Below are 25,119 nucleotides of genomic sequence, written 5' to 3' on the forward strand. Positions count from 1 at the left end.
AGGTGGTGAAGTCCTACGTAAGGAGAACCTACACAGGAACCTGGAGAGAGGCCCTGAACATACCTCTCTCTGCCTCCAATACTGGGTGACTTAGGGCAAGGTGCCCGATTTCTCTGGGCCTCAGTTTCCCCATCCATAAAAGAATTGTAGATGATGCCCAAGTCCCTTAAACTGTTAAGATTCTCTTAACTAGAAAACACAGACATTTGCCATTTCAGATATTCTTGAATCTCAAACTTTAATCTCCTAAAAAGGTTAACCTAGAAGCCCAGACTAGAGACTGGTTATGTACAGAGCCTCCTGTGAGTATTTCAGGGTTTTTCTGGTTTTCAGTGGTAGAATGAAAGTTGAGTTTGTAGTCCAAGGATTTTCATAAGCAATGTCTTTTTCATTCCCTCCTGGGTCATGACAGAGGAAATCAGAGGAACAGTAATGGGACCCCAATTGAGTGGCCTGATTTCACTCTTAGTTGACTGGTTGAAACTCTCTACTCCTTCTGAATGCCATTAATGACATTTTTATTCTATTTGTGTTTGCCTTGCAAGAAGAAAAGGGAGAGAATAGCTAAAGGAAATTCACATGAGATTCACAATTCTTCATTCCTGCCAAGAACCTGTCACTGAAGTATGTCTGGGACTGCCAGGGCTCACATTTACTCAGCATCCATGCTCTAATTATTTCCACATGTAGTTCAAGGCAAACGGTTGATTAAAAGTTAAAACAAAACAAAACAAAAAAAAAAACCACCCACACACCTAAATACCAGTACCCTCCACTAAGAAGATGCGGGAGGAGCTCCAGGGCAGCTCCAAGAGGTTGCTGAGAGAACGTTCTGCAAGTGCCCCCTGTAGAGCCAGCCACATCACACCAACATCCCCACACATCCCCACACATTCCCAGCACTCCATCCCAAGCCAATCCTCCACCTCTCCAAGCTTCCCCAAGCACTGAACCAAACACAATTCATATTCTTTGAACTTCTGAGTGGAATGTAGGATTTATTCCTGCTTTGGTGGAAGGCCTAAGAGATGGACATAGGCTAAGAGTTACAGGTTCTCTTCACCCCTTTTGCCCTGGGCTCTACTGAATTTAGGTAGACCCTGGGTAGTTCCTGATATCACAGACTAGGGAAGAAATCCAGGGTGTGGAGAACAGTGATATCTTCCCCAAGCGGGAGAACAGTCCCCACATCTTCAGTTCCTTTCCATGATCCCAATTTGTAAATGGCTTCCGTTAAAACTAACTGGAAGTTAACCCATTGTTTCCCAAGGTGGTGCAGCGAACTGGCACTGATTCAGATGCCTGACACTGTCATCTACTGATATCTACTTGGCCGTATTTAACAAGGCCTTTGGCAGTGACTCAGTCTTCTTCCTGTCTCCTGGGTGATTTCATTGTTTCTGGGGCCTCAAGATCCTTGACCTCCTCACCTCCAGTAAGCCTCACTTCTGAGGTCCTCTGGCTACGGGGAGCTTCAGGAAGTGTTTGTGAGTACAGCAGGTAACTGTAGCAAACTAAAATAAAGGGTACAGGGCTCCTGAGGTCCTACATTTTGAAATGAAAATTTATTACCCTTTGAAAATGTCAGCACCGTGAAGTATTGTTAGATGCCTCTCTAACCTTCAAATGGGCAGAGAATGTCCCAAAGGACCAGCTAAAAAAACAATGTCACCATCTGGGAAGTCTGATTTATTGTCTGAATTACACGAATTCTTCCTGTCCTTCAAGGCTCAGCTCAAGTTACACAACTCTATCCTCGGTGACCTTTCCCTCTCAGTGTTATGAGCTCCTCCTTCCATCTCTAAATTATCATTCTTCTCTGCACAAACTCATTTGATCACTTTCTAAAAAATGTAATTGATTATGCAGACTTTGTCTTCCCAGCTGAAATCTAAGTTCCTAGAGGACAAGGCTTATGTTCTAAAGTCTTTCATAGGTCTAGGCATAGTACACGGTGCCATGCCATCTACCTTTGCTGAAAGTATCCAAGAGCAACAGAGACACACTGCCCTAAGGACCTAGAGCAGGGGCAGAAGACAGCCCCTGGGCCAATTCCTCTCCTAGGGCTGCCTCCTTTCAGGATCGGGGTTTTCTTGGCAGGGGGAGAGGGGAAATAACCTAAAGAACCCACCCTTCTCCACAGGCCATAAATATTCAGCCTGTAATCTCCTTAATGAGAGATTGTTTTTGACCAACGGAAACACACTGGGGTAGGTGTGTGTGTGTGTGGGGGGGGTGATGTGGATAGGAGAGCAATGGGGGGTGGAAAAGGCTTTCAGTCATTTCCTTTGTCCACAATTAATGTATAATCTAGCAGTTGTGCTGAGGGAATGAGAATGGGAAAAGGGAAAAGAATGGAAGAGGAGACAATGTGGGAACGCAGGATACTTAGAAGGAAGGCAAAAGTGGGTGGGACTTCAGAGTGTAGGGCAGAGATTGACGAAGAGCTGACTGCCACCTTGGTGACCTGTACAAGGGAGAAGCAGAGACAAAGATAAGTTAGAGGAGCCAAGAGAAATTGTGAAAATGGGCCTATTACCCAAGGCAACTGTTTTGTGTTAACGCTTCTCAGGAACACTGCTCTTACATTGTCCTGTAGTAGTAGGGAGGCAAGATGGTCAGTCTGGCTAGACATGAGAAAGAATAAATTGCTGTTGCCTTATCCCACCTCTCCCCCATTGGAGAAGGTTCTGAGGGTCTCCAAGCACTCTCTTCTGGCCCATCTGCTAGGCTGACTTTACTGTGGGCTGGAATACACTGAAATGGGAGTGGCCAGGGAAGGGCTAGACCTTTGCTGTGCCCAAGTGTTTTATTTTCCAGGGTGCTGGGCATCTTGAAAGGAACTGTGCTGTCCAACCGAGAGCTGAGACCATGTGACAGATGGGCAGGGGTCAAGGGGGAAGATAGCAAGGAGGTGAGGGTTGACTGGAACAAAATGGAACAGAGAGACCCCAGAGTCCAGTGTGAATCTCTACTTTAAAAACATAGACAAAGCCCTGGGACTCAGGGGACAGTGTGGCTCCAAGGCAGCTGTCAAGTTTCTAGCATCCTGGCAATTATTCTCCAGCCCGTGGAATGCATAAGGGTTAAAACACAGCAAGAAACTCCACGCTAAATGAAGTCACCATATGTGTGGCTCCGTATGGTTCTAGGAGAAGCAGACAGATGTAATTAGAAGTTCTTAAGACACTGTGTTGCCATGGCAACTGTCGGCCAGGAGAACCTGGAGTCCAAGGAATACAGTCTTCCAAGGAAATGCCAGAGGCGGGTGGTGTTCATCACCCTCCGGTTCCACAGGCAGGACCTCTCTACCCCCACCCCGCTGCCCCTGTTTCCCTACCTTTGCACAGTCCTACACTCTTGGGGACCCTCCCTCTCCAATTCCTTTTCATCCCCACTTCCTAGGCCCCAGATAGGCACCCAGAGCAACTTCAAATGCAGATGAAGCATTCCCTTCAGATGGCATCCAAAGGCAGCAATTAAGGAGAAGTCGAATCTTGGGAGAGTTTGTACAGGTGACATTGTTCTCTGGGCAGTCTCTGGTCCCAGGGGCTTTCTAGATCTGAGTGTGGGGATCGCTAAGAGAAGCTGAAAGCTTAATTTACATATCACTCTGGAACCCAGCTCCTCTATGAGGCAGAGGCTGGATGGGTACCACAGGACAAGTAGGGGTACGTGAGTTTGAGCAGGGGAATGTCTGCTCTTAGTAGGCAACCCTGCATTTTATCAGCCAAACTGGAACATTTTGAGAGTAAAGGGGGACCTTTAAAATAGATCTACTTGGACAATGGGCATAGACTGTGACATCTGGTCACCTCAATTAACAGGCCACCTAAGGGGGAAATGACTACTTTTATTTTACGGAGTGGAAATTTTAACCTGGTGTCTATGAGCCCCCAGAAACCCAGCTATGGATTTTGGGACTGGATTTTCCTAAAGCATAACCTAGAAAAGATGAGAAACTCAAAGTACTACTCTGGGTATGAACTGCCTTAATCTCTGAATTCGACGGCAACATGAGGCTATTCATGGGGTTCTGCTGTTGCAAAGCTGGGGAGCCTGAGCAGACGGGACCACTTTCCTTTAAAATCTCTTTGTCTTACAAATCCTTCTAGCTGCTTCTCTAAAGAGAAAAACATTCATTTTACACATTGTTGCCAAAGAGGGATGATTCTCTATGGATTTATGGCACTAATATGGTCAGTAGAGTGGGATCATTCCACAGCAGAGAGACCTAATAAATCTCCTGCTGAAGAGTGGAGGTTTCCAGGTGTACGTTCTTACACATTCCTTGACAACTGAACCGGAAACAGTGGCTCAGGGATTCTGTGGTAACAAAACCCAAGGAAAGGTTAGACTCTCCCAGGGAACCAGCAGAAATGGTTGTATTTTCGGCACAATATAACCAGCCCAGAAATTATGAGAATGTGGTTCACCCACAAGCTCAGTTACAGAACTGCGGGGTGTTCAGAGGGTAAGGCCCACCCAGGGTGCATCCCCTAGCATTTTCTCAGGGACTGTGGGAATCACAGCCATTTGATAAAAGTTTCTGGCAGTTCCTGGACTAACGTGACTAGTAATGGGCCTCTTCTCTCAACCCTGGCTCAAGGCCGAGAAACCACTGGGACCAATTTGCCTTATTTATCTGCACCTAAATGCAGACAGGTTCTAGACTGGAGTGCCAAACTCTGAACTTAATGTGGAGCTTCCCCCAAGATTTTTGGATGGCAATAAAAGACTACTTACAACCTGTAATCAGCAATTAACACCACTGCTTTCTGCTAGGCGTGTATGGTGGGAAGTCCTGACACCTACTGCACCTCCCCTGCATTTTAATAGTCCAATTTAGAGGAACATTAACCTTTCTGGAACAAATTAAGAACTTGATAAAAATCAATCCCTTTGGGGGGAAAACAACAACAACAACACTGCAGATACAAATTAATCTGCATTTCCTTATCACTGTCCAGAGTGGAACTGGACAAAACCTATTTCCAAGCAAGTAATTGAGCAACAGAATACTAACCATCGAGCTAGATGTGGGGACTCAAGGAAGAATCAGGCACAGTCCATGTCCCTAAGCTGCTGACAGTTTAGTGGAGGAGTTGAGGAGATGGGATACAAATACATGGAAATAAATAAATAAATAAATAAATAATCCATTCATTTATTTATTTATTTATTTATTTATTTATTTATTTATTGAGAGGGGGAGAGGGGGAGAGGGGGTAGGAGGGGAATAGGAAGTGGAGGAGGGAGAGAGAAAATCCCAAGCAGGCTCCACACCCAGCACGATATATGATCTCACAAACGTGAGATCATGACCTGAGCCAGAATCAAGAGTCTTTCACTTAACTGACTGAGCCATCCAGGCACCCCAATACATGAAATTTTATTTTGTTTATTTTTATTTTTGTTTGACATTTTCTTTATTTGTTTGAGAGGGAGAGAGAGCAGAAGCAGGGGACGGGCAGAGGGAGAAGCAGACTTACTGCTGAGCGGGGAGCCTGGCATGGCGCTTGAGCCCGGGACACTGAGATCAGGACCTGAGCGGAAGGCAACTGCTTAACCAACTGAGCCACCCAGGTGCCCCAATACATGTAATTTTAAATAACAACACAATCTAATAAGCGAAAACTCAAGACAATGTGTAGCTAAATGTAGTTTGTGGTTAAGTGACAAGTGTCTAGGCTGCCCTGTCCAATAGCAATATAATATCAGTTTCACAGAGGATGTGAAAATTTCTAATAACATTTTAGAAAGTCAAAAGAAACAATTAATTTAATAATTTGTTTACATAAGACAATATAGCAAAATACAACCTTTTTAGCTTGTAACCAACAGCATTAGTGAGATGTTTTACATGCTTTTTTCACAGTGAGTATCTGATACCTGGCATGCATTTTTCACTTACAGCACATCTCAAGGAGACCAGCCACACTGCAAGGCTCACTGTCCACTTGTGGCTTGTAGCCTTTCCTACAGAACAGCCCAGCTCTAATAAGTTCTGGATGCTGACACATTACTGAGGGCTGAATTGAGGAGAAGACTTTAGGTAGAAAGAGAAAGACTTTCTTTAACTAGGAATGTCTTATGAGCGGTGTATATAATTGAAGTCAACAGACATTTGAACACCTCGGTAAGGCAGCATGCTGGGCTGCATGGACAGGGATACCGAGGTAATGAACATCCAGGCCTTTGAAAACAGGCAGTTCTGGGCACTTAAGCCTAATTCTGGTTCTGCTTTTAATGCCTGTGGACAAGTCACCCTTCTAGTCTCCTCTGTAAGATAAAGGAGGTGCCACCTCCTTTAGTACTTTGTATGGCTTATCTCATAAAACAATTAAGGGCCTAATTAAACTACATATTTTAAGGGCCTAATTAAACTACATATTTTGAAACTTCTCTTAACTATTTAAATACTTTTGCTTTTTTTGCATAAAAGTCCATGGACAAATTTGGCAATGTAGTGAATATTTCTCAAAACCTTTTCTTCCTCCCATTTCTTGGCTCAACTGTTACACTCTCGCTGCCAACTTTCAATAATATTACACACACACACACACACAATTTTAGTGCCTTGAGATTAAAGTCAATGAAAATATGCACATTCTATTCTTCTTGAGACATTCCTGCCTTGCATTCTTTTCTTGGAGTAGTTGGGAAGTCACAGGGGGTGGGGGAAGGAGCTGTTAAACCTACATGGGCTGGCCAATCAGGCCTTATCTGTGTCAGGAGACCCACCAATGAGAGACTACCAGGTATTCTGCTCCACCGCAGTAGCAAAACTCCCAATTTTTGCAAAGATTAAAATCCTGTGAGACCTTCAAACTGTACCAACAATGCACAAAGACCTCTTTTTCTGTTCAATTTGTGCTTTCCCCCAAGGACTACATTAGAAACTCTACACAAAAACCTACTAGCTTAGTTGCTACAGACAGATTATCATTTGCAGTAAAAACACTTTCTTAGTATTATGTAGCTGTTTAGTTCTCAAAGCTCTGTTCTTTAACCGACTAAACACTAGAGAAATGCCACATATTTAACCGCTTTTGATTACCTTGACTCTACTGGAAAGTGGAGCAAAATGCTATGGAATCAACAAACTGGTCTATGGGTCAACAATAAGGGAGTTTTGGAGTAAGGCTGCAGGAACCCACCCACTGCTGATGACTGGGCCATTGGTGGAACCTTCCCCAGTATGAAAGATACTCTAAGTATCCAGTGTGCAAATCTAGTGACACTGTTTTGCCCATACTGGGGATATCAAAGGTGCTATTCAAATGAACAGGAGAGAGAGCAAGAGCAGAAAGAATCCCCCAAAATAAAGGTCTCAGTATATGGTGATGCCAGAAGACAGAGTAACCAGAGACTTTGAGGCAAAGAATCACCAACAACAGAATTTCTTTCAAATATATTTTTTAAAGGTTTTATTTATTTATTTGTCAGAGAGAGAAAGAGAGAGGGAGAGAGAGAGAGTGTACAAGCAGGGGGAGCAGCAGGCAGAGGGAGAAGCAGGTTTCCCTCTGAGAGAAGAGACCGATGTGGGACTCAGTCCCAAGACCCTAGCCTGACCTGAGCCTAAGGCAAACGCTTAACCGACTGAGCCCCCCAAGTGTCCCTACCAACAACAGAATTTAATTTAGTGCTTTATGTTATATTCCTTTGGATATTAGCTTACTCTGGGAAAGATGCCCAGTTAAATCAGAACTGCTGTTCATGGAGGGAAAGAATAAAAATATTTACTATTTAGTAAGCCTCCACTTAAATTCCAACTTCACCTGGAGTTGAGAGAGGCAGAATCCAGGAGTTAGACAAAGCAAGCTCAGCATTACTACCATGTCCAAGGTTAAGCAAAGTGTTGATGGGCAAATGCTGTCAACCATCTTCCCAGGTACACAAATACTTGCAGAATCTGACATAGAGATCAGAGATTACAGGCAGGATACTGTGCATCTCTTCATATTACATATGAGACACTTAGATTCATTAACTAACCCATTTGATCAGTGGATCAATTCAACAAATAATTTACTGAGCACCTAGTATATGCTAAGCTCAGTTCGAGGTGCTAGGGATTCACTGGTGAATGAGACGGTGAAGGACTACATCTTGAAGAAGTACATATTCTAGAGAGAGGGGAGTGAAAATACAATTAACAAGATCATTTCAGAGTATGATGTACATTTAGAAGAACATGGCATATGTTTGACAGAGAAATCTGGGAGAGGTGACACCACTTAGACTGAATGCCCTCTTGAGCTAAGACCCAAGGATGAAAGGAGCAGTTCACACAATTGGAAGAAAAATACAAAGGTTGTGATACAGGGCAGAATTTGTTATGTTCCTGGAACAGGAAAAGGCTAGTGTGGCTGCTACAAAGGGTCTATCAGAGAGAGCGGTGAGAGGTTAGCTGGGAAAAGCAGGCAAGGCATAGGATCTTGTATGCACTGATAAGAACTTTGTATTTTATTCTTACTGAAATGGAACACTAGAGGAGACTGATGTGATCAGATGTGTGTCATGGAGAGAGGCAAGAAGGAAAAAGGGGTGAGCAGCTTAGAGGCTACTGCAATTGCCCAGTGTAAAATGACGGCAGAGATTGGGTTTGTGGTGATGGAAACTGAAAACAGTCAAAGGAGAGATAATATATTCTGTCAGTTGAGCCAACATGACTTGCTGATTGGAAATGGATAGGAAGAGTGAAAACACCTAAAGAAGATTCCTGGGTACTTTGAGTTGATAACCAAAAAATACCGCAGCCATTTCTTGGTAGGTATGAACATGGCCATGACAATGGGCTAGTATGTTGTTACTTCCAAAGGATCTTCCATTGGACTGACCCTGAGGTCCAGATATGTCCCATGCCTTCACAATGAAACTGCATTATTTTAGGAATTGAGTTCATCAAGCCTGCTAAGACCTGGTGTCAGATGTAAATAGTCTCTGCTTATGAAAATCTGTCCAGAGTTGACCCGTGTTCCCAACTGTTCCATGGAACACAGTATTGAAGTATTTATAGTATTTTTTGAAACGGTGCCCTATGGTGAAATGTCTGGGAGACATTGCTTATAATACTCTCCTCCCAGAAAAGAAAATAAATGATGTGTACAAACATTGTCAAGTTCTAAAAACTTCTGCAACTAAAGAACCACTTAACCTAGCACATAGATTAACATGACTCACTACAGTTTGAGAAACACGGGTCTAGGCTCTGTATGTCTCTCCCTGTATTTTTATGTCCCCTGAAATTCAAGCAAAAACAAGAAGAGCAGCTCTTGTTTTTACTGAGCACTTACTTTGTGGAAGGTACGGTGTATCAATATCTCCCTTGCTAAGGACACTATATACAGGTGCCATTTAAATGTATAGCTTTTACATTATCATTCGTTCTTGTGAGTTTCGCTTTACGGACTGTGCGTTCACTTAGCAAAAGACATATCGTCTCTGATCATATAGATCAGTAGTGTTCATTCACTGTACTTCCTCCTGCAGTGCTTAATATAAAGACCCGAAATTCTTCACTTTATTGCCCTATCTTTATTTACTTACCCCACGAAAATTAAGAGTAAGAATTTCTCACCCTTTATCACTGCCTCCCTCTTCCTTCAGCCCTCCTCTTCACTAGTTTCCTTCTTCTTATATATCTCACTTATTTCTAAGATAAGAACCATTTGAGGGGCAGTTCACACCTGCCTTGAACACCACTGGGCTTAGGTTTCTCTACTTTCTGTTTCTCTCTCAAAGAAAATATCATGACTTTCAGAATGTGGCTGTTGATCCATCTCAACCCTCAGATTGGGAGTGCCTTGGTGGCTCAGTCAGTTAAGTGTCTGCCTTCCGCTCAGGTCATGGATCCCAGGGTCCTGGGATTGAGCCCCACGTGGGGCCCCCTACTCAGCAGGGGACTGTCTCTCTCTCCCCTTGCCCCATAATAACCCTCAACCATCTGGGAGACAAATAGCACACACCCAAACACCACACACATTTCACCAACTTCAGCACAAAGAAGACCTTTCCTGGACTCAAATAATAGATAACTGGGGAGTGGGGAGGTCTTTACATTCCAGGCTACTGTAACATGAGTCATTATGGTTACTAAATGACAATGCTATTTATTTTACACTGGGCAAAATAATCATAGCATTACCTAGAAAAATAACCCAACCACCAACTGAAATATAGCCACTGGGGAAGACTGCAGCTTGCTCTACTCTAATCCACCAGCAATTCAAGGATACAGCTTAGGCAGGAAATGAACAGACCTCTATTTGATCAATGTGTAAAGAGAAATTAGTGGGGAAATACAATTTCCTAGCTGTAAAATGACCAACACTGTGGATGAACACCCTTCAGCTTTGGCTGTTCTTAGAGGATTTCAAATCTTTACGGTTTCCTTATTTTAGTCTAAGCAAAGGGAATGCCCATATAAGGCATGTAATGAACACAAAAACTTTTTTTTTAAAGATTTTATTTATTTATTTGACAGACAGAGATCGCAAGTAGGCAGAGAGGCAGGCAGAGAGAGAGGAGGAGCAGAGAGCCCGATGCGGGACTCGATCCCGGGACCCTGGGATCATGACCTGAGCCGAAGGCAGAGGCTTTAACCCACTGAGCCACCCAGGCGCTCAAAAACCCAACTTTTATATTTCCTTATTATCCAGGTTGTATGCTACATGCTTTTTTCTTTAATTAATTTTTTACTGATGTTTAACTCACATAATTTAAGTTTCAGGTGTTCATCATTATGATTTGATATTTTTATACATTACAAAATAATCCCTACAGTAAGACTCATTACCCATATATATTGTTACATATAAGGGACAGTTGCCCAGTTGTATCTCTCAGACATAAATGGTATTAACTTTGTACTTGTTCCTTAAACAATATGGCCCACAAGTAGCTTAGGAAATTTATTAATAAGTAAGTCTACAGGGGCGCCCTTCCTCTCTCTCTGCCTGCCTCTCTGCCTACTTGTGATCTCTCTCTGTCAAATAAATAAATAAAAATCTTAAAAAAAAAAAGTCTGCAGTGGGTACTGAATTTATTATATCCCACATTTAGCAAAGACTTCAACGTCTGGCCTCTTTACTCAAAACACTTCCCAAAGCCATTCTCCGTTCAAGTCCCATGCCCTCAAGAAAGGAGGTTGAGAAACCCCTAATGAACTCACACCTGAAGTAGGGGTCCTTGTGCCGGGGTTTTCTTTGATCATTAGCCAGCTGTTCATGCCATGCAGAAAATTATGCTTCTGTTGAACATGATGCAAACACCAATTAATGCATAAAGTAGAAGCCTTTACCCTTAAAATAAAATAGCTAAACCAGGAAGTCTGCTTCTTTGCATCTGGCTGTCAGCAAGGCCAAGGTCACACAGGCTGAGAAAGGAAAGAAAACAGAAAATGCCTAGGATAGAAGACTGGAGGATGGGTGGGGGAACAAAGCACAAATGGACACAGTCCGGAACAGTTCTTAGGACTCTGAGGGGAAGCCAGCTGAATTTCTTGCTTCTGACATAGACCTTAGCCTGCCCCCAATTAACTGTAGCATCATAATGATAGCATATAGGGAAGACCTGTGGATAAGGCTGCCCTTGGAGAAGTGAAGCTAAGCATTCTGAGCATTTGTGACATCTGCCTGCATTCCAAAGCAGGCTTTTGTGAGCTGAGTGGGCTACCTCAGAAACCCTACCTGGGTTCTCCTGATAAGGACCCCGGCCATGAAGGGAACTCAGGCATGTCTGAGTCTGTGCTCCGTTCAATAGATTTAGCTGCTCTAACAGAAACTCTGCACATTTATCAATTTCTTACTAAGCTTTAGATGAGCCAGGTATCCCCGTGAGAGTCACCAGAAATTTTTCTGTTGCTGAGTTCCTTATGTATTTTATTTTCCTCTCTTGCAAATATGCCACAAACTTGGGTCCCTCTCCATAGCTGAAAATAGCCTAACACTAACAGAAGTTAGCAGGACTTGCTAGCTATGGGATTTGACTGGAAAAACAGTATGTACTTCTAATTTTTGAAATGAGGTAGGACATGAATGAATAAACAAATGAATATCATACATTGATTACGTAATGTTCATTAACAAGCCAACTTCCCATGCACAAAAATAATCCCTCATCACTGTTTTTTATGTGCCTTGGTTTAGGAAGGAATCAGGACAGTATAATGGAGGTCACATACTAAACTAAATTAGAAGAGTCACATTAAGGGAAATTTAGTAACATACATGCTTCTCTTCATAAGTTCCAATAGGAATTTGGGGTTCTTTATGTGGTGGAAGTATATTGAGCTAAAGGTCGACAGTCCTATTCTCTGAGTAGTGAAATCTAATTCAATTAAGTAATATCAATTAAGTCAATTAAGTAGTGAAATTTATGTGTATGTCTGCATATAGTCTATTCTGGGGCACAGCCAATTTTAACTCAATTCTGACACTGTACAAGTAGATTTATTAGGAAAGCCACAGGCAACATTGGGCTGTGCCCTCCCAGGACCGATAATATAGCATACTGGGGTCATCCGGCAGGGTTTAGGATTTGGAGTGCAGTTAAGTCATCAAGCCTTTCAGTAGGACTAAAACATCTGTGTTGGCCTCTGTTTCCTTACTGAGTTCACCCTCACAGGTCACTTGATTTACCTGGTGAGGTCAATGCCAAAGAGGTCAAGGTCAAGGCCTCAGCTGTTAATAGCCTTGAACTGATTTAGAGAAGGGCCTGGGGACCAGGGCAGCAACTTCATCAATATCTAGTCGGGAAACCTAGGATCCTGGTCATGGGCCAGGTGGCATGGTGAGAAGGCAAGATGCATTCCAGAAAAACAAAACTGGGGTCCACACAGCATTTTCAAACAACTATTTTTGTAAGCCATTTCAATACTGCATCATTAGCTTTAAAAGAACATTTACAAAGGTCAGAGGAAAGTTTTTTGTTTTTTTGTTTGTTTGTTTGTTTTTAAATAAGCACAATAGAAGCTTAAGTTGCACACTTTAGAACACTGAATTGTTTTCCTTTTTTAAAAAAATTATTTGCTCAACCCCAAGCAGACCCAGCATCCTTCATTTCTTGCCCAGTGATGTTGAGCATCTGGTTTCTGAAGTGGAAAATCAAGTGATTCCTCTCTATAGGACAACCAGCATTTGGGATTCTCAGGCACTCAGACTGTTCAAGGGCACGCAGACTGTTCAAGGGCCGCATGCTGTACTGTTCACGGGGCACTCTGCACACGCGGGAGGAACCAGGAGACACAAAGGCCTACTGCTTTTAGTTGCTCTTTTCTTCCCATTCCTGGCCAGCTTCTCTTTTCAAACTGCTCCCCCTTGGGGCATCCCCTAAGACAGGAGCTAATCAGTATCTTAACTTCATTAAGAATATATATATATTTTTTAAAGATTTTATTTATTTATTTGTCAGAGAGAGAGTGAGCACAGGCAGACAGAGAGGCAGGCAGAGGCAGAGGGAGAAGCAGGCTCCCTGCCGAGCAAGGAGCCCGATGTGGGACTCGATCCCAGGACGCTGGGATCATGACCTGAGCCGAAGGCAGCCGCTTAACCAACTGAGCCACCCAGGCGTTTTGACAATCCAACCTAACTGTCTGCCTCCTCTCCTATGGATAGGATTTGTCGGCCGGGTTCTAGAGCTCCCCTGCTCCAACTCCCATATTTTGCACATGAGGGGTCTGGTGACTTGCCCAAGGTCATACAACCAGCGGAAGGCACAAGGTTTCTGACCGGGGTGCCACGGTCTGACGTGAGTCATTCACTCCAGTCCATCTCTGGCCAATAAGAGGAGGCTTGTCTGAAGCTGGCTCACATCAGGAATCTCTGGGAGCTCAGCCACAGATTTGGCCAGCACTGCTGGCATTTCCGTGACTCCCACCATCTCAAGACAGCTGAAACCTGACAGTCTCATAAATTCACTAACCTGCTTCTTATGCATGCAGCTCAGGCCAGTAAGCCCCCTCTCCCCCTGAGACAGTGTGAGACAGACTAAGAAAACTGGGAAAGTGAGAGAGGAGAGGCAACACAAGTCAGAGCTACAGAACTGTGCAGATCGTGCTAGAAAGGCACAGTGCCAAGCAGACACTGTCTAGACTTTAACCGGCCCCTCCAGAGGGGGCTGCGGGAGGTTGGGGAGCGGGGCCAGAAATCCTGCTTTCTTTTTGTTCAGCTAATGCAAACACATGACACGGCCTCTGACATGCTCCGGGCTGGGAGTTCACTCAATCTAAGACATTTCTTCCTGGGGGCTGGAATTCAGCTGTGGGCTGAAGGAAGTTGTGCTAATCCAGCAATCAGAGAGAAGCTGGGAATGCTTTTCCTAGTTCCTGTGGAATCATAGTTCCCCAAACTAGATGGAATTGAGCAGCAGCCCAAAGGAGCACATTTGTGGGTACAAAAGAACAGGCCATGGTCCCGGGGTCCTGGGATCGAGCACCGCATCGGGCTCTCTGCTCAGCGGGGAGCTCAGCCTGCTTCCTCCTCTCTCTCTCTCTGCCTGCTTCTCTGCCTACTTGTGATCTCTCTCTCTCTGTCAAATAAATAAAATCTTTAAAAAAATTTTTTTTCATTTGTATCATCTTAGCCAAATCCATGAGGAAAACCCACAAAGATACAGAACTGGCTTTGATGGAGGCCTGTTACAAAAGTTTTATGACTACTGATAACAATTTATAAAATGTAGAGATGGAGAAATGGCCACCATGGTCCAATAAGCATCACACATCTGAGAGAAAATGCTGGGTTTGGAGAATCCGAGTATCGGTTAGAAAGAAGATACCCCCTCCTCTGGGCATAAAGACAAGCTCTATGCCAGGGCACAGAGAGTGCAGGATGGAGTCATTCCATTCTCCTTGGCCAGCTGCACTGGCCCCAAATGACCATACCCACAGCAGCTCAGCTGGAGCTTTGGAGTGGTCTTCAAATTGGTCTGACTCAATGTGGAACACTGGTGAATGCATCTGAAGCACAAATACACTGTCTTAAAACATCCCTTAAACCACTGAAAACAATGCAGCAGGTGCCCTAACGTTAGAGAAGCCACTGAACCTGAACCAGGTGGAGGTCATACCCTGCCTATGTGGTCCACGGAAATGTGGATCCAGACACTTACTTGAACAAAACACAAGGAGGCCAGTGGGGCACCCGGGTGGCTCAGTGGGTTAAAGCCCCTGCCTTCAGCTCAGGTTATGATCTCAGAGTCCTGGGATCGAGCCCTGCATCGGGCTCTCTGCTCAGTGGGGAGCCTGCTTCCTCCTCTCTCTGCCTGCTTTCTGCCTACTTATGATCTCTGTCAAATAAAAATATCTTTTTAAAAAAGTTTAAAAACACGAGGAGGCCTCTACAGGTTTTTGGTCTGGGGTTTTGTTGGTTTGTTTTTATCGTGTCCATGTGACCTGGCAAAAATTGTTTTTCATTTGTTTTCAGAGTCCCTTTCAAAATTAAGACACGATGGGCCTAGCACAGAGGGCAACTGCTTCGAGAGCTGAAGTGTGAATTTATATCCTAGCTTTACTCTTTACTAGGTGGCTGATTGTGAGTAACTAACTGAATTCTCTGAGCTACGGTTTTTCATTGATGAAGTAATGAAGATTATAATATCTTCTTATCAGGTTGTGAGAATTAAATAAGACAAGACTCTTTCCCTCTCCTCCCACAGTTGTCTGGCTAACTACCACTCATCTTCCGGGGCGCAGCTTTGGGAGACCTTTTGGAAGCCTTCCCAGGTCCCCCGGTAATGGGATAGATTCTCAGGCCCATCCTGGTACTTCCCACACTGGGTCACTCTGAGCCTCTGTCCCTGTCTGTCTCCCCCACTGGACTGCAGGCTCCTGAGGAACACAGTCTACATCTTAGTCACCAGCACTACCTTAGTGTCTGACAGAGAACAGAGTTGTGGTACTTTTTACTTTTTTCCCTTGAGTTAACTTTGTACCTTTGTGAAATTTTACTTTGTCCTGGAGGGGTGAAGCAAAACACTGCAGGAACACTTTGTGTAGGTGTGTCTCTGAATAAAATGTGAACCTGGTGGTCGGTGGATGTTTTGGCAGCTCCTAAGGCAGCCTGAACCCTCCAGGATGACCTCTCTGTAATGGTGTTGGAGGAACACGAGAAAGAAGAGGAAAGACAAGCAGGTAGAAGGGAGAGATGAAGAGGAAAGAGCAACACGGGCAGCAATAAAGACCCAGCTCCGGGTCTGGGATCAGTGGCCACGTGGGGCTGCAGTCAGGGCTCACTGCCAGACACAGCAGTGCCCGGCAGAGGACTTAAGGTTTGTGTGCAAAACACCTAGAGCGTTGCCTTGGTTCCCAAAGGGACAAATCGCAGCCTGTTCCAGGAATACTCCCCTACCCTGTCTTTGAGAGTAGGTATTTATGTTTCGAGCAATGAAAGCCAAAGGGTTCTAGTCCTTTGCCTGATCATATTTTCCAAACCCCAAATTTAGAATTTGTGTCCCACTAATGGGTGTGCTATAGGGATGACAGCAAGAAAATATGAAAATGACCATCCCACAAAAAATCCAATCTATCGGAGGCCATCTCCATATGTAAGAAGGAGGGGCCCAGGGGAGAGAAAAACTGAATGTGGAAAAACTCCAGGAGCTCTAGTCTCTCTTTGCTTTTTCTCCCTCTTCTTCCTTTTCTGCTATTCTCCCTCATTCACTGTCTTTAGGGAGAACCAGTGCTGGTTGGCACAGCCCACTGCCTGTGCACAGGAGGTGCTCAATGAGCACCTCATTCTTTTCCTGCAGGATAGGAAATACTATCTAGAAGTCTGAAAGCAAGATTGGCTCAGTAGAAGCAAGGGCTCTGATACAAATTCTGGGCATCAAACCATCCACTGAAATAAATATCCTACTTGTCGTTTATTGTCATTTCAAAAACAGGTGATCCTTCATCTCTGGAGAGAGTAAAAGAGGCAAGGAGAGTTTTCTGCAAGCCATGGGCATGTACACCCACACCCACTCCCACACCCCGAGAGTTCTGGAGCTCTTCCAATAAACAGATACCACAAGAATGATACTAGTAGCTAATACCACATTCTATGGGCTGAGCCACTCTTCTAACTGCTTTACATGTCAGAGCTTTTTTGATGCTCACAACTAACCTATGGGGCAAAAACTCTCTAGTAAAACCCATTTTATAGATGAGGATACAGGCAGAGAGAGGTTAAGTAACTCCCCCAAGGTCATAGGGCCAGTACTGAATTGAGGTAATCCAGCTTCAAGGACCTAGCACTGAACAATTATGCTGTCCTTCCTCTCAAAGATAAATCAGAAATGAAATACAGTGACCTTGAACCAGCACACAGGTTGTACAAATACAGACCATGCCTAGTGGATGTTCAATGTAAATTGAGAATTCTCTTACTGAAATCGTTACAGAGTCAAAAACAGCCTTTGTCAGTGCATTGTAGGAGCTGGTAACAAACAGGCACTTATCTCTTGCAGGTGTTTGGTGTTGACTATGTTCCATGAGTAGAGGAAACCTTATCCATTATCTAACTGGAGATATGCAGAGAGATGGCCATTATCCCCATTTTACAGATGAGCAAAGTGAGCTCATGGAGGTTAAGTAACTTATACAAGGTCTCACAGCCAGACAAGGGCAGCATTCAAACCAGCGCATTACCCAGAGCCCTTGCTATTAACTGAAGCTGCAAGTCAGAGATATTAGGTGGCTTAAGAAAGGGGCAGAGCAGGACTTCGAAGTCAAGGACTCTCCTTATTTTATAATGTCCTTCTTAGTGATAAGAAGGAGCTGTAGCAGGGTCCATGTAAAAGATAAAACTTGGCAACACCCAGATACGCGAATAAGAGAAGAGGATGAAGAAAGGGACTCCGTGGAAGGCTTGAGGGATGTGAATGTAAGAAAAAAGCATCAGCATGCCAGGAATAGACACAATTTCCACACAGAAAGCTGCCACCTACTGGACAGGCTGGTCAAGTAGTCCACGTGGACAGGCAGCAAATGGCCCCAGTGACTCAAGCAGGGCCTCCCAAGTTCTGAGAAGACATACTTCTCAGAAGGATGCAACAGGATTGGGATTTTCTCAGAAAATCCTGCTGCATTTCAGCGTTTCTGGACCAGCAGCCAGAGTTGAGGAAGGGGGTGGTACTTTCTGAGAAAACCATAAATCTGGCCCCCTAAATTTGGCCAGATCCAATTGAGCTGCACAGGAGCTATAGTAATAGCAACTCCTTCAGAACAGGGATCTACCCGGTACTGCCTTGTAGTTCCACACTCGTCTCAGTAGCAGCATATGGGCAAAGGGACTGGCATAATGCCCGACATGTCCATAGATCAATAAATTACATTCATTTACTATTACTGAACGACAGAATCAAAGACTGTGGGGGAAAAGACAAATTTTGCCTCAGACACAAAAATTTTAAGTCTTGAACAAGATAAAAAGTAACAACAAAGAGGTAGTTTCCTTCTATCAACTGAAGCCAATATCCCATGACTCACACACATGTATAAATCGGGGCCTGTAACATGTCATGGCTTTTGCCATGTGTCACATGACTTGTTTTGGCACCAGTTAAGCTGGTCAAAAATAGTGTCCGGGATTATTCAGGGAACATTTTAAGGGTCATAAATTCAGACTTAATCCTGGGAATAGCTTCTTGGTGATGGTTTCCAAATGAGCACATAAAAAGTCTGTGAAGAGATTTCATGGAACTCCTCCAACCACAGCAGAAAATGCAGATTTATAGGGTATATTTTGTACTCCAACTACCCAAAGAGCTTTCTATTAGCCAGTTATTGCCAGATGGCTGCTAATGCAGGAGCTGTTATCTATGACAGCAGCAGCTCGTAGAGCCTTAGCAAGAACAACTGTTTACTCCATCAGAACAGCCAAGAAAATTCTCATTATCATATTCTTGTTGATGGCCAGCATTAGAGGGTTTGGCTCCCTTTAAGGTGTTTGAATTTTTTTTTTTTTTAAAGATTTTATTTATTTATTTAACAGAGAGAAACCACAAGTAGACGGAGAGGCAGGCAGAGAGAGAGAGAGGGAAGCAGGCTCCCTGCTGAGCAGAGAGCCCGATGCGGGACTCGATCCCAGGACCCTGGGATCATGACCTGAGCCGAAGGCAGCGGCTTAACCCACTGAGCCACCCAGGCGCCCCAAGGTGTTTGAATTTGTCTTAAGAAGTCAAAAGCTTGGGAAGGAATAAAGTGCCCCCCCTTTTCTTTTTTTGACATTTTCATCTATTCGTTACCCTAGTCACACCATCTATTACCCCATGTTTTCTTTGTTTCACATAGTCCTGACCTCTGCCTTCTAATCACCTTAATTTTGCTTAAAGATATACCAAGGTCTGTCAGATTGGATTGATGTTTCTAGAAGGAATGGCAAGTATCTTTTATATCACACACAGAATAACTAATTGCTAGTGGCTACCCAGAACCTCGCTGAGGATTTTCAAAGCTTCTCCAGACTCAGAAGGACAGTATTCTATGACTGATTAGCAATGTCTGTCATGGGTTAGGGAGAGGGTAGTTGTGACATGCATGCCATCTTTGTACCATCACTGCAGGCCATTTATCTCACAGTGTTGTGAGATACTTAATTTTATTGCCTACGGTGTCTAGTAGGCTCACCACATACATCTGTTGATTGACAATTTCTCTGAAAGGAGGGATAAAGGGCTGATTTATCTTTAGGTAGTAGAATCATGGTAATTTCTTCTAGTCTTTTCTATATTCTCTAAGCTTTTCAGGAGCATATTACATTTTCATATTTTATCAGAAAATAGCTCATTTTTTTATTTAAATAGGATAGCATATATTAGGAGGATAAATTCCTCCTGAAAAAGAGGGGTCACAAGAATACTCAAGATGAATTTTAAAGCACTTTGTTATACTTCTCTATAAATCTGTATGCAGTTGTGAGGATAATGCAGAGTGGCAAGTGTTCTGCTTTTTAAATTAAATTGTAATCATTTGCCAGAGCCTTATAAATTTTCGTAAACACAACTTTTAGTGGCACGTATTGTTGTTAACGCTTAACTCTTCTCCTATTGTTGGATATGCAGTAGATTTTAAGTTTTTTGCCATCATAAATAATGTAATGGACATCTTATGCAGTCCCTCTGAAAGTAATAATGGCCAGGGCAAAGTGGTCAAAAAGAATTATTTTAGTTTCTCAGTGTAGATTATATTGAGCCTCGGAATATCCAGCTGCAAAATAGCCAAGTCAGCTCCCCCAAAGCTGATCCAAAGTCTGCTAAAATGGATTCATGTCAATAAAGACTGTATTTAACTGTGTTTGCTCTACGCCTGTGTAGTTAACAAGAAAAACAATTTTCTAGTATAAACACTGTTAACTACAAGCTAAAATGCTTACAATAATATCCAAATTGCAATTATCATATGGAAAGGGTCAATTTACCTTTTCATAATTATTAAAGGTTTACTGTTAAAACATGAATTAAAAGCTTGCCAAATATTACTAGGGCCAAGCATGAAGAGCCTGGACTAATTAAATAATGAGTGATAAAATGTAACTGATCATATCAACCCCTCACTCTTTTCATTGTAACTGTTTCCACATACCTTGAGTTCACAGCCTGCTTTCTGCACCTATTCCCTCACTCTTGATTGGGTGGTGGCTACTTGGATGTAGCTATCTGTAAAATTCACCCAGCTGTACCTTAAGGATTTGTGCATTATACTAACATTAAACAAACAAACAAAAACCACAAAACTTTAAAAACCAGGGAAGCCCTACATTAATGTAAAATAAAAGAGCAATAATTACAATTATAAAGACACTTGTTCATCTTGTAGGTATAACAATATTATAGCTGCCACGGTTTTAAGCATCTGGCCCATCTTTAGACTGAAAGCAACCTGAGGGCAGAGACCATGTCTACACTTCAGGCATGACTCTGCCCTGTGTGCAGGGTGTGCTCAGCCTGTTGCAGTACTGCCTGATGGGCTCTGTGAAGAGAAGATCTGTGCTGGTAATGACTCGCTCCCACAAAAAGCACCCCACACCAAAGTCACAGGCACCAGAAGACAGCAACCTTAGAGAAAATTATGCAGTGACTTGCGTGACATTAACCACCTGGCTTACAAAATTAATCCATCTAAGTAAGGTTTTTTTCAATCCTATAATATCTGGTGTCATTACATTCATTCTGTTTATGGCTACTAGGAATTTTATCTTGATGTCCAGTTATTTGAAGAGGAGTAGGAAAATGACACTGACATTTTCAATTCATGGTTTGTGACCACTGGTATTTACAGTTCATCGTTTTCTCTGTTTTCCTAGAAACACACCTTTCTGACCCACTGACTTTGAAGACTTTATTTTCTTCTCCTGGACATCACATCAATCGCAGCCTCATGTCCACTGATTGCCACCTCACTGCTCCTTCTCAACTAGCTCCTTTGAGGTTGGGAACTGATTCCTGCTTTCCATCACTCAATCCAGAGGCTTGCATGGGAACTTTAACATGTCCTTTTTCTAAAGACAGCTTCAGTGGCCAGGCCTCAGTGTGCAGGGTGCTTGCTCTTACGTTCTGGTTATTCAGCAGAGGCCCTGCTATGTTTTAACATTCTGATTTCCAATAATGGTCTTTAGAATCACAGCAAGTAGTTTATTTGCGAATGGATAAACAAGATATTATTTTAGAGGTTAATGTACAAGACGAATATTAAAATCCTGGTTCTGCTGCGGCTCTAAGGAGGAGTCAGAGAAAGTGCATCAGACTCTGGACCTCCATGAATCCACCATTAGAATAATTCTGAAGGATATAGAGAAGATCCCACATCAGCCAATAAAACCCCACTAGTGGTTGATTAACTTGTACGTTGATAATGGGCTATAAATGAGAAATCTGGCTTCAACAGGACAAGGACCTAATAATCCTTTGTCTGGGTAATTATTATTGTTACTATTATCTGAAGTGATGCACTCACAGTTCATGGGTCAAGTTATGCCTTAATGGAGTGAGTGTTCTGATTGGTGCATCACTCCCTTGCACATGTGACTCCCTTGCACATGCACTGCTGACAATCAGAGCATTTGCAGACACAGCCGCTGAGGGAGAGCGGGAGTGTGCTTGGGTGCTCGCCAAGGCTGTCTTTCAGAAGCAGGCAGCTGGACCACAGGGTCCCTTCCAGCCTGCCATGTTAGAGTGGACTTGGATCCACCCACTGAGACCCAAGGGCACATGTTCACATGCCTGGACTGTCCAACTTTCCTAGCGTCTGTCCACACCTCTCACTTAACTGCAGTAATTCTCTGTGGGAGGGGAATGGGTGAAGGAGAATGAGCAAGCCCACACCCCCCCTCCCAACAGAATCTAGAAAAGGGGTAGCCTTGTCACTGTTAGTTGAAGTATTCCCTCAAGCTGCTGCCAACCCCCCCCTCCATTCCTCACCCATATAGATGCTAACATATGCTCTTCAGCAGACCTGTGCCACCCTCGCCAATATCCCCTCTCAAGCATGGACTGCAAAGAGTGAGCTCAGGTGGAGGGAGCAGAATGTGGGGGAGGCTGCCAGAAGGCATACATTGGTGATAAAAGAGTATTAAGAAAAGAGAAAGTAAAAGAGAGGAAGCAATCAAAAAAGCAAGTAGTACCAAGTGAGTAAGAGACTATAGAAAACATTTGAAATAGAACACTTACCTTAATGAGATTTGTTAATAGTTTCCCAAATCTAACCAAACAGGATTTACAGACTGAAATTAATAATAACAATCCCCTTTTCCCAAGCCTGGGACACCTCTGATTCTGAAGTCTTGGCTCCTTCCAATAGCAACATGATTTGTCAAGGAATCACATATATTAAGTACTTGCACTTGTATTAAACCAAAAAGCACCAAGAAAACTAAGTTAATTTTAAAAATTTCATTTTTTGAAAAAATTCAACAGTATTTGTATACCTTTAGCCCTAAGGTCTACTAACAGGGATTCATGTCAATAAAGGCTGTAAATATCATTATTTGGCTTTGTTTGCTGTACGTTCTTATAGCTGGTAAGTTAAAAAGTTCTATCCCAAGCACAATTATAAAAGACTTAAAATAATATACAAATTGCTAACATGGATTAAAAACTTGCCACATGTTACTTAGGCCAGACATCAAGAGACTGGATTGATTAAAAGTTCACTTGGGGCACCTGGGTGGCTCAGTCAGTTAAGTGTCCAACTCTTGGTTTCAGTTCAGGTCATGATATCGTGATGGTGGGATCGAGCCCCACGTCAGGCTCTGTACTCAGCATGGGGTCTGCTTCAGATTCTCTCTCCCTCTCCCTTCTGCTTACTCTCCCCACCCTCTCAAATAAATACATAAAAATCTTAAAAAAAAATTTAAAAAAAGGATAATCCTTAATAATCTGGAGGCATGAAATGTAACCAGGATCATACCTACTCCTCCTTACTCCTCAGGTACTCTGAGTTCGTGTCTACTTTCTGCACCAACTCTCTCAGTTTTCATGCCTTGGCACCTTGATTTTGTCTGGGAATTTGGTGGGAGAACTCTCTGGTCTTCTACCCAAAGCAGGAAATTGCTGCTGGGGGAGTTTCCTATGAGAACAAAACTTTTCCCTGCAATGCTAGTCAATGCTAGTTGGTGGTTGGGAGTGGGGGGGAAGGGGGGTGGAGAATAGTGCAGGCTGCCTAGAATAGATCCTGGACCTTGTATTATAGGGCCTTCAGCTTTCAGTCTTCTGGTGCAGAAACCAACAGCTTCCTTGTACCTCACATCTGCATTCCAGTTCACTGAGTGATTTCACACACTAGCTGGCAATTCCTAAGCCTCCCGTAAAACCAACCAGGGATTCACCTCATCCATCATTGGACTGCAGCTGCCTTTTGAGGGCCATAGCAGGGATGGAAGGGTGTTCCCTAGCCAGGGCTAAATCAGCCAGTGAAGAGCGATCCTCCCTCAAATTCAAACCCTGGAAAACAAAATGCATGAGAAGCAGATCTGGAGTTCAAGATGGGCCCCAAACACTGAGGGAGCTGGATTCAGATCCTTCTTCAGAACTAATTAGCTGTGTGACCCAGGGCACATTATCTCATCTCCTAAATGTGTTTCCTCTTCTGTAAAATGGGGATAAAAAAAATTGACCTCATAAGGTTGGTGAAGATTTAAAAGAAATGACACATGCAGTCCAAAGTCTGCTATGTAAGAAATGCCCCAAAATGTGAACTCCTTCTGTGGGGTAGTGGTTAAGAACCAGGGGTATGATGCCAGACTGTTGGGGTTCAGATCCCTATCCCTACCATGTAACATCTTAGGGCACTAGATAAAATACATAACCTCTGACTCAGTTTCCCCATCATTAAAATGGGGTTTCATTACAACACAAAGTAGATATCCAGTAAATATTAGCTATTTTTAAAATTTCATTGTGAGCTTGTGTTTCCAGTGCAACCAATAACACAGTAATGAATTAAGTGAGAGTTTATGGATGAATTAAGTGAGAGTAATATATGCTTTTTTTTTTTTTAAACTCATGAAGACCTTGCATGCTTTTGTGATTTTTTTGCTGGGCAGAGTCAATCTGTGATGCAAAGGGTGGGGCTAAACTGTAACTGGAAGAAAAAATTCAAAGAGGGGGAATAACCACCCACCAGGGAGCTATTTCTTTTGTAATGTACATTCCATTTCTTCTCCCTCATGCTTTTTAATTCCTTCCACATTTCCTGCCATAATTATCAAATGTTTGGTTTCTGACCTCACTCTTCTGGAGACTAGAGCCCAGGGAATTTGGAATTGTTTATTTTCTGTCCATAAACCTTTGAGTTAATGGAGGGGCTTGTGAGTGAAGGGTTTGTTGGTTTGTTTGTAGTATCTCAGGAAGGTCACTGGAGTTGAAAGGAAAACATTACCAAAAAAGCGCTGAAATACTTTGGAAACGTGGAGCCCCCAAAGAGCAGAGCAACGGATCTCTTACACTTGCGCAACGCTGGATTACGGGAAAATTGAGCTTTTAAAAGACTGTTATATGGCCCTGATATTAACACAAAATCCGAGGGCACTTTACCAAAAAAAAAAAAAAGGGCTGGGAATCACAATCTTACTTTATAAAAAAAGAAAAAAGCATTCCGCCCTAAAGAAGAATCTCTCCCCTCCCCTTTCCCCGAGGAGT

At 43.2% G+C, this 25,119-nt stretch overlaps 1 protein-coding gene across 1 annotated transcript in view; it reads right to left on the bottom strand.

Annotated features, from left to right (window-relative positions):
- FSTL1 (follistatin like 1) overlaps positions 1-25,119 on the bottom strand; it is a 52,268-nt gene that overhangs the window by 26,432 nt on the left and 717 nt on the right. The gene's annotated exons all lie outside the window — the stretch shown is intronic.

This window comes from Neovison vison, chromosome 6, assembly GCF_020171115.1.
Source record: "Neovison vison isolate M4711 chromosome 6, ASM_NN_V1, whole genome shotgun sequence".
Lineage (NCBI taxonomy): Eukaryota > Metazoa > Chordata > Mammalia > Carnivora > Mustelidae > Neogale > Neogale vison.